Here is a 16792-nt window from a genome sequence, read left to right as displayed (position 1 = left end):
ATAGGGAACTTTTGGGATAGCATTTGAAATGTATATAAAGAAAATATCTAATAAAAAAGAACTGAGGAAAAAAAGACGTCTCTATATAAAGGGATCGTCCAAATAGCATCATTCTGCAGAATGAGATTAAGAAATAAAAACAGAGCAATCTATTTTCTTTCTGAAGCTCATTTTATTAAGACTATGGTTTTGTGTGGAAAAAAATTCAATAAAATATTTCATTGTGATTAAGCCAAGGAAAGAATGAAAGGAAAATGTTGTGAACTGAGTTGGAGTCCCATGTGTGGTGAACTTTCAGATTAGATGTTGGCTTTATATCATAGAAATAAACTAGTCCGTGAGTATTAATACTTTTAAAATGATCTGGCATTCAAAAAATTTATGGAGGGCTCCTCACATTTTACTCAGTTATGGACCTAGTAAACAGAACCAGTATTTAAGTAAAACAAGTAGCAGAGGAAACCGTGGGAGCAATGAACGTTTTTTAATCCACACCACTGGCTAACTCACATAGAGACACTACCTCCAGCCCGTCACAGGGAGCCTGCCTGACATATCTGTTTGAACCTCAGAATGTGTGCTTACTGGCTGGTAAGAGACAAAAGGAGAGAATGACACCCAAGAGAGTTCTGACTTTCATGCCACTAATAACTATCACGAGACAATTTTGTTCATAACTAATGTTTTTATTAAAAATAATTTAATCAGCATACATATTATTAGGTTACATATGGCATTTTCAGACAAAATTTGGAAGGTTTCAAGAGATAGCTCAGATTCTGTTCCACAAATGTATAAGCCCGCAGAGCTCAGGGAGGGAAAACAAATGACTAAAGTAAGCCTTGATCCTTCTTCCTTGAAACACATCATTTTGAGACACTTATTTTCCTCCACTGTGTGTGTGAGGAGAACAGTTGTATAAGGAAAAGATGTATGGATAAGATCAGGAAACTATAGTTCGTTCATAAATCCAGTCCTCTTCTTGTTTTTATTAATGAACTTTTAACTTCACATAAGTCATTATACACCCTAGGATGGTCTTGAACTTGTGACTATCCTCTTGCCTCATCCTCCAAATGCTGGGAGCACAGGTCTGTGCCGCCATGATGGTTGATACTGTCAACTTGATAAGATCCAGAATCTTCTAGGAGACTAGCTTCTAGGCACAACTGTGAGGGACTGGTTAGCCTCTGGGAATGCTTCTTAGAGATCATGTTGAGATAGGTTACCTGAGATTGGAAAATCCACCCTAAAATTGGGAGGCACCATGTCCTAGGGTTGAGACCTGGACTGTATAGAAAGAAAGCTAGGTGGACACCAGTTTCCTTTGTTCCCTGCTTCTGTTGAAAAGTTTTGTGTGCTCTATTTTTGCATTTGGAAAATAAATGTGTCATGTTTCTGTTTTTGTTCTCCTTACTCCCTGTATATATTTTCAATCTTATCTTTTAAGTGTGGTTGTTTTATAACAGGATACTTCATCCGATAAATCTGTTACCCTTGGGTTTTGAGGATCTGATTTTTATAGCTCATTATTGCTCTCTTTACAAGCTTGGTACTTGTTTTTCCCTAAATGCCTGGTTGTATTCTTTTGTAAATACACCATATTTGAAGAGTTTATTTGTACAAGTAACTTGAAGCCCAAGATAAAGCGATTTTTTTCCCTCTTCCCTCTTCCCAGGTATATAAAGAAACAAAAGTCCAGAGATACCTTCATCCAAATCAAGGTTTCAAATGTTATGTACCATGGAAACCATGTCACAAAAATCTGAATGAGAACATTGATTTTAACATCTGATTCACTGTGAAGAGATTCTTCCATCCTATGCTTCATTTTATATGTCTAGACTGCCTATAAAATGACCAGGTGACTCCAATTTTTGCTGTCTCTCTCTACGTCAGGGGATAGAGACTGACACATAGTCAACCTACAGAAGCCACACCTTTGAAGAAAGCAACTTACATTCTTCTAGAAAGTATACACAGCTCCTCAGTTAGGATGGCAGCTCACAGACCCTTCCCTCCATGCGAGAGTATGGCCTGGCTTGATTGTGTGCATCCAGCCACCAATGCAGAGCGTTCATGAGTGTGGTTGTCCTGGAATGTCCAGAAGATACAGTTTAACTTTGATTCTCCCTGACTTCTGGCTCTTACAGTCTTTCTACACTGTTTTCTATGATGGTTCCTGAGCCTTGGCAAGGGCCTGTGTTGAAGATGCTCCATTTGTGGCTGAGCACACCACAGCAACCTCTTTTCTGCTCTCCCAGCAGCTGTGAGTTCCTGCATTAACCACCATCCATTGCACAAGCAGCTTCTCTGAGGAAGTCTGACTGAGAGCTATATGAATCTTTGGGTAGAGAGGAACAAATTTGGAGAGCAATTTGATACCGTGTCCAGGTCAAGACTTTTAAACCTTTATTCTCTTCTTTTAACTGAGCCCAGAAAAATGTAAATTCAAATGTGTTGGAACTGACCAATGTCCTCAAGGCCAAAACAGTTTCCCCTGTTCCTACACTCATGTCACACCAGTATTGCTCTGGTAATTCCTTACTCTCCTATTAGATATGTTTATGTTTAGAAATTATAATTATGTATGCTTTATATCAACATACTTGAATATTTATGTGAATACATATAAAAATATAATGTGCTAGCAGTTCTAAGTTTAGTGTATTATCAAATAAAAGCCCAATATAAGAAACTAGAACCTGACCAACTTCAACCCTGTCATTGTATAGATCAGAAAATATGAAGTTGATTGTGGAATGCTACACAAACAGCCCATTGTAATATCTAGACAGCTAGTCAGCTTATCTGACTTCTGAACTCAACTTCTCTCTATCTGTTGTATCTCTACAAATATCAGTGACACACAGCTAAGTGAGTAACTGGGTTTCTTGAAAAACACATAGCAATAATTATATTTTCTGTTTTCTATGATGTAAATATGCTATACAATTTCAAGCAACCAACTTGATAAACAAACTCAGAATTTGAGAATTGTCCATGGTAGGAGCTTGTAAAGTCTGGCTCCTACATCCCTCATTCAATTAAGAGAGAATTTTGAGTATCTTTATATGTCTGGCTTTTTAGATCCCTTTGGTTTAGTTTTTAACAACAAAGTTGTAAAGCTGATATTAGAATCCTGATTCCATAAATGATAAACTCTCAGGAGTCAGAAAGATAAAGTCCCCCACTTAAAATCTCACAGTTAGCTGTTTGCTGAATCTATATTTAAACCCAGGTCTTGAGTGTGTGCATATGTATATGTGTGTGTGTGTGTGTGCCTGTGTGTTTGTGTGTACAGCTACATCTGGGGCTATGTTTGGAGATAGATGCATCTAGATGGAATCCAGAGGACAACCTTGGGTATCATCTTCAGGAACACCATCTTCCTTTTTGACATAGTGTCTCTCCTTGGCTCAAAGTTCACCAGTTAGGCTAGACTGACTGGCCAGTGAATAGCAAGGATCCCACTGTCTCTGACTGACTATCCTGAGCTGGAATTAAGAGTCTTGCCCTACCACACTCCACATGAAGATGTGAGTGATGATTGAACTTTAATTCCTATGTTTGCATGTCAAGTGCTTCATTGAGTGAACAATTCTTCCAGCCCCAGCAATTCATAACTTTGCAACTGAAAATAGCACTTTTTCCTGCTGAGTGACAATATTCTCAGTTAACCAGAGGCCTTCTGGGAAATCTCTATCACCCCCAACACCCCTTTTCCTCTTATTTTCCTGTAGCTCTTTCAGTGTCTCACAAAGTGAAATCCATTAGCCTATTTCTCTGTTATTTCTCATCTAGAGATCGCCTGCTGCAGGAAAATCAGCCTGCATTTTGTTGTGCTTAATTCTATTCTAAGAATCCTATACTGCATCTAACACACAATAAACATTAAAGATGCTATGATTTGTATCCATGCTAGATAAAAATATTTAATGTTACTTAGGAAAAAAAGAAAAGAAAGAAATTTACCTGGAAATGGCTTCTGTCCTAAAGAAATTCCCTAACTTCCAAAGAATGCTATGAATGTTGGTACTCCCTCCCCCCCAGCAAATACATTAATAAATGAGAAGATTAACACGAAGTAACAAATCCTACGGTATTTCTTAGAGCTGAGAAAACAAAGTCGCCTAACTATGAAGATGATTCCCTATCTAGACCTTTATTACCCTGTGTTTTGCATCTTGTAAGTGATGTCTGCACTGAGAGGGAAGGAGCATATTTTAAAGTGACAAGCAGACACTCTAGCATTCTCCAGTGGTCCTCCCACTTCCAGATGCAGAGGATGCCCCCTCTGACCTATTTGGAGACCTAGTTAGCACATCTATTTCTAAGGAGAGAATTAAGTTCCCACTGCCCTACTCCCAGCTGCAAATTCCTAGTCCTGTTCCGCCCCTTTCAGTAATGATTTAATATAAATACATTTAAAATAATAATCATGTCCTCCCTCTATCCTCCCCTTCACAGCTGCAGCTTCTTGCCTTAAATCGTAACTGGACTGTGACTAATACATGTGTTTGAAGAAGTCGCCATTTCTCCCTTTACTTTTCTCTTTTGCAGCTCTATTTTTCTCACTTTAGTAATCTGTTCTCTCTCTCTCTCTCTCTCTCTCTCTCTCTCTCTCTCTCTCTCTCTCTCTCTCCCTCTCTCCCTCACTCCCTCTTTCCCTCTCTCTCTTTTGTCCATATTTATTTTAGTTCTAGACTCGCACAAACATTTACAAATGGACCTTGCACTGGATAGATGGTTCAGTGATTAGGTGCATTTGTTGCTGTTACAGAGGCTCCAGGTTCAGTTTCCGGTACCCACGTGTTAGCTCACAACCATCTGTAACTCCAATTCCAGGTGATGTGACTTCCTCGGTCACCAGGCACACACAGGGAATACACACATATGTGAAAGCAAAGTGTTCATATACTTCAAACAAGTCTAAAAAATTTAAACACTGGATTTTGTATTTTGGGTATTTCAGAGTCATAGCAGTGTCTTCATTCTGTGGTTTCATCTCAGATCCAGAAAAATTCTTTGAATAGATTATATAACATGGGTTTAAAAAAATTCATGTTGGCAAAAACCTACTGACTTCACATTGCTTTTTGTGTTAATAAAGACAAGTTTTCTTCTTGACTCTGAAGTGGGGCAAAGTGAATTGCATGGACTCCTGGGTACTTCATATTATACTCACAGCTATTTGGAGCATTCTCCTTTTTATGTATTAGTTTATGATAGGATATTTAGTTTCAGGTTTCCTTGGGTCACATTTTTAATTAAAGTAAAACTCATATCACACAAAATTGACCCTTGTAAAACTACATAGCTTTTAGTACATTGATAGCACTTTGAAACTATCACATATTTTAGCATGTTCCATTTTTTTTATCACCATGAAAGGGGCCCTGGGTTCTTTGAGCATTCATTCTCTCGTTTCCCTCTTAGACCCTGAAAACCACTGCTCTTCTGTTTCTACCTAAGAGTTGTTCATGTATTTTGAATATCTTTGTCAACTATACTATTAATTTGAAGAAATTTCTCAGTGTAATTCATTCCGCAGCTGAGTGGTAAAGTATCTGTCACAAGTATCTGTCAACAGAAAGGGATCAGAACATTGAAGTCTCCTAGAGAATGTCTTAATGACTAATTAAATGCATGGAGGCCTGGACCTAGATCTGACACAGCTTAGACGGTTTTGAAATTCAGCTTTAATGTATGACAATTTGTACAGCATAAAGAAAAAAAAATTTCAACTCCAGCTGGTTGGTCCCAACTGAAAACTCAACATTAACCATGAGGTGAAGTTGTTTGATGAAGTCAGTTTACAGGATGGAAGAAGGTGTCAGAACACAGATTAACATGGGACAGAGACCAGGGGTGTTGGGACCAGATGCACCAAAAAAACTTCTAAAAACTAGTACAAAGATTTTATAATAGATCTATGTCTGTGCAAATCAAGAAAGATGGTGAAGATGTTTAGAAGTGTTTAATTCCTCTAGTGTTACCTGTAGTTTTGTGTTCTTCTTCTTATTGGATTCATTCTGGAAGTGCATAAAGTTATGGTAAGGGCCAGGCTTTTGTTTTTTCCTCAAGTGTGTTTTCCTTGTATCTTCTGGGACATTAGTGACAGAGGATGCTCATAGATGCTATGTAAAATGTCTCTCATAACTAGCTCACTCATTTTCACATTTCTTTTCTCAGTAGTTGTTTATTGAATTCCTCTAACTTACTGAGCACCATACTGATAACAAGGATATAACACAACAGAAAGAAACAAGCTTGCAAATTGCAACAAGTTTTCTACTGACAAGTCCTCATCTAGACTCAATTTAATAAGAAAATATTTTGATGTTTCAAGAGAGACAAGATTTTCTTTAAGAAAGCTTTGACTGAATGGAGCAGCTTTTGGGAAGGGAAGGAAGTGTGTGTGTGTGTGTGTGTGTGTGTGTAACATGCATGTGAGTGCATGAAGAACAGTACACAAGCCCATGTGTACATGAAACACATGGAGGTCAGAGGACAACTGAAACTGTTATGCTCTGGAATCCTGCCCAGCCCCTTTGAGACAGACCCTTTCATTGGCACAGAGCTCATCCACTGGGCTAGGCCAGCTGTTCAGGAAGCTCCAGGAATCCTCCCATCTCTGCCTCCCTAGAGCTGTAATTACAAGTATGGAGCACCATATGGGTTCTGAGATTAAAACTCAGATTTTCATGTTTGGGAGGCAAGTGCTTTGCCTACTGAGCTATCTCTCCCAGTCCTGAGATATATATATTCTGTCACTGTTACATACTAATTGCCCACTAGGTCCCCCTTATTATATTCTGTAGATTTTCTTTTTATCTTCTAGGAATCATAACCTCTTTTGAGGACATGACTTCAGTGACTGACACAAGCTACCTCTTAAAGACTAGACGTTTCTCTAGCCTAGGACTAGTACCACTCTAGAAGGTAAATCTTTAGCACATGAGTCTTGAGGGACATTTCAAATGCAATGTATAGTTAGCTCAGACTAAGCCTGGCTTCTTAAACAGCTCTGGCTACATTATGCTTTCTTTCCTCCTAGGAGATGGAGTGTAATTTAGCAAGTGTTCCTCCGCTGATTTATCAGGAAAGACCACAGACTTTTACTCACCCACAAAGCCTACAGCTGATTCCAGGAATGTGCAGGAGGCGCTGCTGTGCTCTGAGTCTTTTCAAAAGATAAAACTTAGGCAAAGGAAATCCAGGAGATAGCAGCAGTGAGGGAAGCCCAGCACCCTGTTTCCTACTGATTTCTAGAGGAGGCTCATTCCCAATTTGGGAAGATGCCTTCATTAGCACAACAGGCTTTTAGTTAAACAAGGTAATATTGAACGCCAAGAGGAGCAGGATTTTCAGATTACATGTACTTTAGCAGTGAAATTCAAAACCTTGGCAACTGTGGTCAGTGGGTCAGACAGCATTGCCATGGTTTAAATTCACCAAGTGAAGATATTAAAACATGTGTTAAGATCCTAAGTTCAATTCCCAGCCCTAACACACACACACACACACACACACACACACACACACATACACACACACACACACACGCATACCACACGATGTCTGCTCCAATTAGTACTACATAAGAGAAAAGAAGAAAATGGTGATTTTAATATACTTAAATAAATTTAATATACTTAATCAAGTATACTTAATTTATAGGTATTGAGAGTTGGAGATATACCACAGAGGTACTCACATACAAACATCTGTCTTAGTTTCCTTCCTTCCTTCCTTCCTTCCTTCCTTCCTTCCTTCCTTCCTTCCTTCCTTCCTTCCTTCCTTCCTTCCTTCCTTCCTTCCTTCCTTCCTTCCTTCCTTCCTCCCTCCCTCCCTCCCTCCCTCCCTCCCTTCCCTCCCCCCCTCTTTCTTCTTTCTTTTATTTTTGTCAAAGTTTTATTAGGATTTAATTTGGGGCAGGACTGCTCAGTTCCTGACTTAAAAAAACAAAACAAAACTATATGGCCAGAAATTTTCCAAAGATGCTTGAGACATAAGGATTTTGTGATTTAATAGTAATCCTGGTGTGGTACCACCTCTCTTCTTGTAACTCCCTTACTTTCAGTGACTACCTTGGGCAGGCGAGAAACATGATGCACAGGCAAGACTAAACACGGCACACAGAAGAAACCATGAAGAAGAGGCCATCCACCGTTCTACTAGCATATCCTATCCTTGGCATACATTTTTATTTTTGCCAGGACACAAATTCATTCATTCAACAAGCATATAATTGACCATTTTCAAGGTCCGATGAACATCCAACTTCATACAAATTGCTTCAAGTTAAAAGTTTCACTCCAGCCTGTAATGTGGCCTAAACCAGCAAGAAGTATCTTCTACAGGAACTCCACAGAAATTGTGCTACACTGTTTACTGCACATGTAGACATGCTTTCTTATGTAAAACATTCAAAGGCATACAACATCTAGTTCTCTTTTAAACTTCTGCTATATAATTTTTCTTTATCTGCTCAATCAAATGCATTGCTCCTTGGTCCCTAATGGTCCTAACAGATGGCTGTGTGTCATGGACAAGAGGCTCATTATTATCATCCACTTCTTCAAGAACTTAGTAATGTAAGTTAGAATTTGGTCAGACATTGTATTATCACCCTTGCTTACTTTACCAGCTAGTTATTGTTCTGCACCATGAAATACCAAGAATCAAATTGTGGTTCTTCTTGGAACAACTCCCCAAATCCTTTTGCTCTGTTTGTGTCCTTGACCATAACATTCTTGAGCTTATTGTCATAGTTATTTAGTGAGGTTTGTGATACATGGACATTTCCTGTGCATGGAATGTGTGTTAAATGACCAGCTGGCTCTGAAGTACAAGAGCTAAATGTCTCAACTCAACTGAGTTTTTTAAAATTATTATCCTTTCGAGTGGGAGATTCTGCTATGAAAGTTTTGTAACATCACAGCTTCTATGTGGCCAGAATCGTCCTGACCAACTCAACTCTTTAGAAATCACGAATTGTGTAGCAGATACTCAATAGAAAGCAAGTGTAAAGAGTTTCCTGTGACAAATCATCCCTCACTGCAGTGGAGTGGCAGGTAATACAGTGACATAAAGGGATGCATAAAATGAAGGGACAGCCTTAATATGGAGGGGTTTAGATTCTTTGGAATGTGTTGTGTTGTGTTGTCCTGGCCAGTGTAACCATGGGATCACAGACTTGAGATTCCAAACCATCTTTACAAAGAAAGTTCTCAGGACTTCTTGAAATACACCAACATTTCCCATTTAGTACTTGTGAGGTTGTTGAGGAACTGTTCAAGGAGACAGAACATTTCCATGCCTGCTCAGTTCTATGAGCAGCTCCTATACCTGCTCTGTTCCTTGGCCAATAATGCCAACATCATGAATCAGCAACACGTTCTTCTGTACCATGTTGGAAATCTGTGCCTTTTCCTGGGCTTCCTGTTGTTTCTTTTGAGAGAATGCACATTGTCCTAATTCAAGAATAAACAAATATTTTCTGTAAAGGAACTAAATATTTTGTGCTTTGAGGATAATACAACTGTATTATCTGTTGTGTTGTAACAAAGTGTATAAACTGTTGTCTTTGTACATACAGCAGCCATAGAAATATGGTAATGTGTGGGTGGGGCTGTTACAATAAGGCTTTGTGATAAAAGGCGGTGACCATGATTTGATTGTCAGATTCTACTTTGCCCACTCTGTTCTACATCTTAAAACACAGTGAATTTTATTGTTTTCTCTGTGTATGACCTAGTTCCTTGCAGTGTTTTATGTTTTATTATTTGTATACCTGTGTTTTAGAGCTAATCTTACCATGTTTCCCAGGCTGATCTAAACTTCACCATTCTTTTGCTTCAGTTTTCTAAAATGCTGGAGTCACAGACTGATGAACCATACTCACCATTAATAACTTTTTCAAGGAACATTTCTATCTCAGCTGAAACGTCAGCTCAATTTATCTTTCTGAGGGAGGTCTTCCATGACCACCCAAAGTAGATTGTCCTATTCTTTCTTACATCACATTGTTTAATGTTTTATAACATCCTTTTCTCTTCAAGTTCAGCGACATGTCAGTTTTTTTCTTTTTCTTCTTCTTTCTTCCTCCTCCTCTTCTTCCTTCTTTCTCTCTCTTCTCTCTCTCCCTCTCTCCCCTTCCCCATCTCCCTCCCCCCTTCTCCTTCCTTCTCTCTCTCTCCCCCCCACATACTGAATGAAACTGTCACAATAACAGAAGCCTTGTCTCCCCCCCCCCCTTGTTTTTTATTTATTGTTATTTTCTCAGGTCTGGGAACAATACCTGGCATACAGTAACTGTTTAATAAATACCTCAGAATTATAGCAAGTTGGACCACTTTTAGTAATGTTTTATGAGGCTGATAAGAAGAAACTCAATTTAGAGCGGTTAACCTGACCAAATGTTATTTTTAGAAGGCAACTTTATAAGGAGTATCTCAGAAAGTACTTCTAGTATATCATGGCCTCTCATATTTTCTGAATTAAAAAAATGTGGAAGCCAGAATACTGCCATGTAATTTATAAAAACAATGAAATGAAATCCCCACAGCCCAAGATTTTGATAACTTTTAATTATGGATTTTATTTGTAGCAGATTTCTTGATTGGGTAAGAGTGCCTATAAATGGACTTTGGTTTAAAGATCTGAGATTACACTATTATGCTTGAATTCAATTAGTAGCAATTACTTTCATATTAGCAGGGAAGCTCTTGCAACACTCAAGAGAAGCATTCCAGGACCTAGACCAGGCTAGCCCCACAGGACCGCACTTTGACTCCTTTGCTGCCTCTTCTTGCTGCTCCTTCATTAGTTCTTTCTTGTGATGGAAAAGAAGCAATGACCTAGTTCAAGGACAACAGGAAAGGAAGGAGCCAAGCCAAAGGATTGCAGAGTCAACACCCGGCATGATTTCATTTACCACATCTAGTCCGTCAAAGTCAACCTTTTGGGAGATGTTTATATTTATCCCCTTCTCTCTTTTGTCACCAAGGAATTTCACTTCCCTCTTAAGTGGCTTTCCTGAGAGAGGAAGTGGGAAGGGAGGAATGGGACCCAAACCACCACGTTGGTTGTTCTTTTGGAGCCTGTCCTGCCCTCCTCTTTGAAGTTATGTCTGTGGCTTTGTTCTGCCTGTACCTGCTCTCTCTAGAGCAGGAGCTTGTAAAGTGGCAGAAGTCTGAACCTTTAGTAAACATTTCTTCTTAAAATGAGTATACTGCTGTGAGAGCCATCTGTTCCCAAGGGGTCTAACTACTACTGTTCCTCTGAAGCAGTATGCACAGGTCACAGGCATTTCCTGGATGGTGGTGGTGGTAGAGTGCCTACCAGTCTTCCACCAGCACCATGCATTAATTATCCTGGCTATGAGGGAGTTCTCTTTAGGGTCTGGTGAGGTCTTTATTCACAGAGGACTTTATATATAGGTGCCAACAAGCTGCTTTCTTATCTTCCATAGAAACCTGACTCCAGCACTGGACACCAGTGTCCAACTTCAGGTGGTTTTTTTAGGCTTTGCTATTTTCTAAGAAAAGACCAGAAGTTTTTGTGGATGAAGAGAAATAAAAGCATTGGAATGATCTCACAGCTTCTCACTCTCTCTTTGCAACCTGGTGGAGAACAAAGTCAGCTGTGGGGGTTGGGATAAGTCAGAGAAGGAAGAACAAGTTTTGTACCAGTGACCCAATGCACTTACAGGCAGAAAATGTTGAATTTGAGGAGGAGGCAATGACTCTGAGTCCTTTGACATGCAAATGTCCATCCAGTTGACTCTTGCCTTTTCACGGGTCATTCTTCCTGGCACAAATGACTTTAGCTAATCTCTAAAACACCTTGATGTCTCTGTTACTTTTCTTTTTCAAGGTCATTTTACCAATTGCTTCATTGTGGAACTCATTCACACCCCTGAAATCTAATCACAGTTGGTTTTAAGTAGTTTTTTTTTTTTTAAATCTATGAACTTGGACTCTTTCAGTAACCTTGTTAGTTAGTTTTGCTGGCCCCTTACCTGGTTTCTGTTAAACAATTGATTGAATTGTACAGTGTCTATTTGAGTAAAATGCTAGATTTGAAATGCCACCAAGAATATTCTGTTTCTCAAATGCCTTGGTGGAGTGAAACAGCTTTTCTGAAGCCGTGGAGAACTGAGTTCTGAAGAAAATGGAGGCCAAGGTTTGCTGCTAACTTGATATTTAGAAACAACATTCAACTCCGACCAAGCTGCCAAAATGGAATTTTCTGCCTATATCCCAACTGCCAGTTCAGTTTATCCCAGGACATCTGGGGTCTACTTTGCCTTTCTTACTTTCTTTACAGCCCTGTTTTTCTACAGTTTATAATTAAAATATCACCCAATAATGTGGTTGGGGAGCAAGCTCAATTAGTAACGTAGTTGCTGTGCAAGCAAGAGGACCCAATTTCCATACCCAATGCCAGGGTTTAAACACAAACAAACAACAGCAGCAACCCCCCAGACAAACAATGACAGAAACCCAAACAAAACAAAACCAAACATCAATGAACTCCCCCTCACCCCAAACAAAAACAAAACAAGCAAACAGTAACTCCTGGAAAAAAGCAGAACAAACCACAGCAAAACACCCAAATAACAAACAAACAAACAAGCCAGTCATGGTTACACACGTGTCAATCCAGTGCTGGACAAGTGAAGGCAAAAAGGCCCCTGGGGCTTGCTGGAAAGCCAGTTTAGCCTAATTAGTGTGCTAGTCAGAGAACCTGTCTCTAAAGCAAGCTAGATGGTTCCTGAGAGATGACACCTAAGGATGAGCCACATCATGTGCACACATGTATACACATATGTGCATACATCACAAATTGCCTGATGATGACCTTGTATATTTCTGACTCACCAGCATGTCAGTCTCAACAAAAACAGGGAAATTCTCTGGTCACCTGCCAATGCCAACATGACTCAAGTTGATCTATATTATTTTCTGCAAGAGATTCTCTTTCTCAGTTGAACTTTGGTGACATGAGAGACTAGAATAAAGGAATTAAGATGGGGTAAGGTGGAGAAATCAAATGGAGTTTTAGGCCTCAACAGGTAACATCTATGAAAAGTGAATGCAAGATGGTCAGAGAAAACAAGGAATTGCCTCCATGAGGAGAAGAGCATGTGCACTTCTTAGGGAAAACCAAAGCATCGCTAAGAACTGTTAAGTCTTTTGAGTTGTGAAACCAGCCTTGCGCTGACCTTTTCTCCCAAGACACATACTGTACATGCTATTTCTAGTATTTTTCACAGCGACCTCACTGACCTTGGCAACTGACCAGTTTACACAGAATGTACTTGAAATTTCAGGTTCATAATTATACAAAGGATCTCATCCAGCACACACCCAGTTGGTCTTCTCGGAGGTTTTGGTTGACCATAGAGGAAAATGAGCCTCTCTGGTATTTTTCCTTCAAATATCCACTCATTACACTTTAGTTAACCGTTGAAGTTGAGATGTTTTTTTTTTAATGTTATTTTTCTGAGTGACTTGAGCACAAACTCAAAGTTTTCCTTTTCTAGTTATTTTTTATTTTTCATGGTTAATAGTTTCCTTGCAGTCGTGCACATAACTTGGCAGAAGGTTGCCATGGTGAGACACCAAGTAGCATCTCAAATTTATTGGACTGCATTCTTGGTTTTGAGTGTTTAATATGGAAATCCACTTGTTAGAGGCATGAAGAGGCCATGAAAACCCTGATTATAACGTTAAGACAATGTCAAAGTAATACGGCAACCACAAACCGTCTCTTTTGTGCAGGCTTTTGATTTCCCTGGGTTGTTTTCAGAGTTGTCTCTAGTCTCATCTGTGAAAGGCAAGAAGTGTTTGGCTCAGGAGCAGAAGCTGGCAGAAAGCTCACCATGCTCTATCAGTGTGCCACCATCCCTCCCTTCCAGGCAGGAGTGACAGGCTCTGCCCCCTCTCTCTGGACTTGTGTCCACAGCTCCCAGGGATCTACCTTTGCACCCCCTGCCTGTCCCTTCCTCTAATTTCTCACCCTGAGATCTGCTCTTGGCTGCCAGTAGGCAGTGCTGATGCCAGCTTTGTCTTTCTCACTCAGGTGGCCAAAGGCCAGAATTTCAACACAAAACCTTTCCCAGAGCCCCACTTCACCTCAGCCCACATCAAAGCTTTTGTAGTCTGAGTTGCTGGCATGAGAGGAGCCTCCAAGTATACAGAAGTGCTACAGAGAGATGCTTTCTTTGTTCCATGCTGCTATCTCAATGACTTATGGCTTGTTAAGAGGATATTAGGGGAATTCAGTAAAGTTTGCTCTCAGCTCTCTGCTCTGGTACCTACCAGTTCATGTTTATACTCAGTTGCTCAGATATTTATCACATTTCTGTTTTGTAGCTGATTCCTGCCACCTATTCTGTAAAATGTTAACACCTTAGCCCCATGCTCCAATTCTTCAGTTGTACTATGTTAAAAATATGAAGAAAACGGTTGACAAAATTTTATAATCATCAAGTCCATTCTCCTGAAGGCTCAACAAATTCAAAACAGTGAATTATTTGTCTAGTCTTACAGATAAAAATGGGAAAGTTCAAAATGGAGGCCAGAAGTTAAGTTCTTGTCTAAGGCTTCTTTTCTCCAAAACTATATGTTTCCTAATTATAATGCTGTGAAAATAATATGTAAAATATATGATTTTTTTTCTTGAAGTATGTATCTACATATGATGATCTAATGACTGACAACTTGAAGCTTAGGAACATAATTTTATATTGAGTGAAACCAAGCAGTCAGTTCTATAGACTTTAGGGTTGGAGAGGATGTGTTGGGATTCAAGCCATCATTCATTATCTGCCCACACACTTGAATGAGTTATTTAGCCTCTCTGCTACTCAACATGTCCACTGGAGAGATAGAGTTATGTTCTTAAAAGATGCTCTTAAAATACTGTTATGAGATCTCTCCAGTCATCTTTAAATCATTCAGTGATCCCTGACTAGCTCTGGTAACCTCTGAGATGATTTCGTCACCACCCTGGGCATCTATTTTGCATTTGTTACTTTCATAATTCTGTGATCAAAGTTCTTGGCAGAAACAACTTGAGGAAGGAAAGGTTTGTGCTCCCTCATGATTTTATATTTCACTGTGCATGGGGAAGCATTGTCAGAGTAGCTCCATTCACAGCATGATGGCAGAAGCTGTTCATATCCTGATAGAGCAGGAAGCACATAGAGATAGAAGCAGGAGCCAGAGTCACCCTCAAAATCACGTTTAGTGACTTCCTACCTCTGCTAGCTTGGCCCTATCTCCTAAAAGTCTTGTAAGCCCTCATAATAGCACCCGTGGCTGGCTATTCTGGTGGCTGTTATTTCTGACTTGAATTGTAACAATCTTCTGCTGGCTCTAATGGCTTATGTCTATTATAGACTGTTGCGGGAAATATTTTTTAAAAGGTCACCATCCCGTGCTATACCCAGTTACTCTCTGCCCCAGCTGTCTTGGTCTTGCTGCCTCCATGTCTAGCCCCATTTAGCAACCAATTGTGGTCTTCCCAGCTCTGGTTTGCCTGCCTTAGAACCACTTCTACCTTCTCAGCCATCTACCCCCTGCAGCTAGTTGTCATAAATCCCCTTAACCCACTAAATCAAAACTCTAGAAGCTTATAATTGATCAGTCATATATATATATATATATATATATATATATATATATATATATATACCAACAAATTCTCAATTCACAAGATGCCCACATAATAATTTCAAGTTGCCCACATAGACAAGTTATTCCAATTATTCTATCTTTTTATGATATTTATAGCTACCTGTGGCTAATAAAAGCCATGTGGAATCTATATCATCTTTCTCTTCCTCCATTTTCCTTCCTTCTTTCTCCTCCTTGTCCTCTCTCCTGTGTCTCTGAAACACTTAACTCCACCTCCCTTTTCCCTGTCCAATCACAGGCTTCTTGTTGTATTAATATTTAACTTAATTGGGGGAAAATTCTGCTACAATAGACTGTTTAAAAGTCTAAGTCCAGATTTTTGGTGGAGAGTTGAAGGAATCTATTTAACTGTGAGCCCTGTAAAATGAAAAAGAAAAGTACTTATTTCTAATATACAGTGGCACAAAATAAGTATTTTCATTTTGAAAGATCATCGAGGCAGAAAAGAAAGACTGGAATAAAGCAAAGCTGAAACCAAGCAAGGTATTAAATCTTATAGTTGTGTGGTTGCTATTCAGGTCATATGGTGACATAATGTGAACTCCAAAAAAGGCTTGAGTGAATCAACCCCTATGGTCCAGCTGTTTGTAACCTGCATGGCCTGCGGGATAGTTCCACCTCATTTTTATAGTTTTCCTTAGTGGGTATCTTGCATTCCTGATATGTCCATCATCCTAGGTGTTGTGCTTATAAAAAGATAAAGAGAAAAGAAATATGTTTGGTGGATGTGTAGTCAGGTATGGGGAAAGGGGAAAGGGGATGCCTTGGTGGGCCCATGCTGAGGCATCCCTTCTTCCTGAGCAACCAGCCACACCATGGTATAGTATAGAATAGAGTTTATTCAGGGCATGGGGAGGGTAGTTGGGAGGGTAGGAGAGAGAGAGAGAGAGAGAGAGAGAGAGAGAGAGAGAGAGGTAGAGGAAAGGATGCTGGCCATGAGCACTTGGAAAGAGAGGGTGTGGGGAAATGGAGAAAGAAAAGGAAGGGAGTGGACAGAGCAGGAGCAAGAAGACAAGAGCAAGAGAGCAAGAGAGAGCAGAGGGGGCAAGTAGCCCCTTTTATAGTGAATTAGGCAAGCC

The sequence above is a fragment of the Mus caroli genome, chromosome 4, assembly GCF_900094665.2.
Source record: "Mus caroli chromosome 4, CAROLI_EIJ_v1.1, whole genome shotgun sequence".
NCBI classification, from domain to species: Eukaryota; Metazoa; Chordata; class Mammalia; order Rodentia; family Muridae; genus Mus; species Mus caroli.
This window is presented reverse-complemented; position numbering follows the sequence as displayed.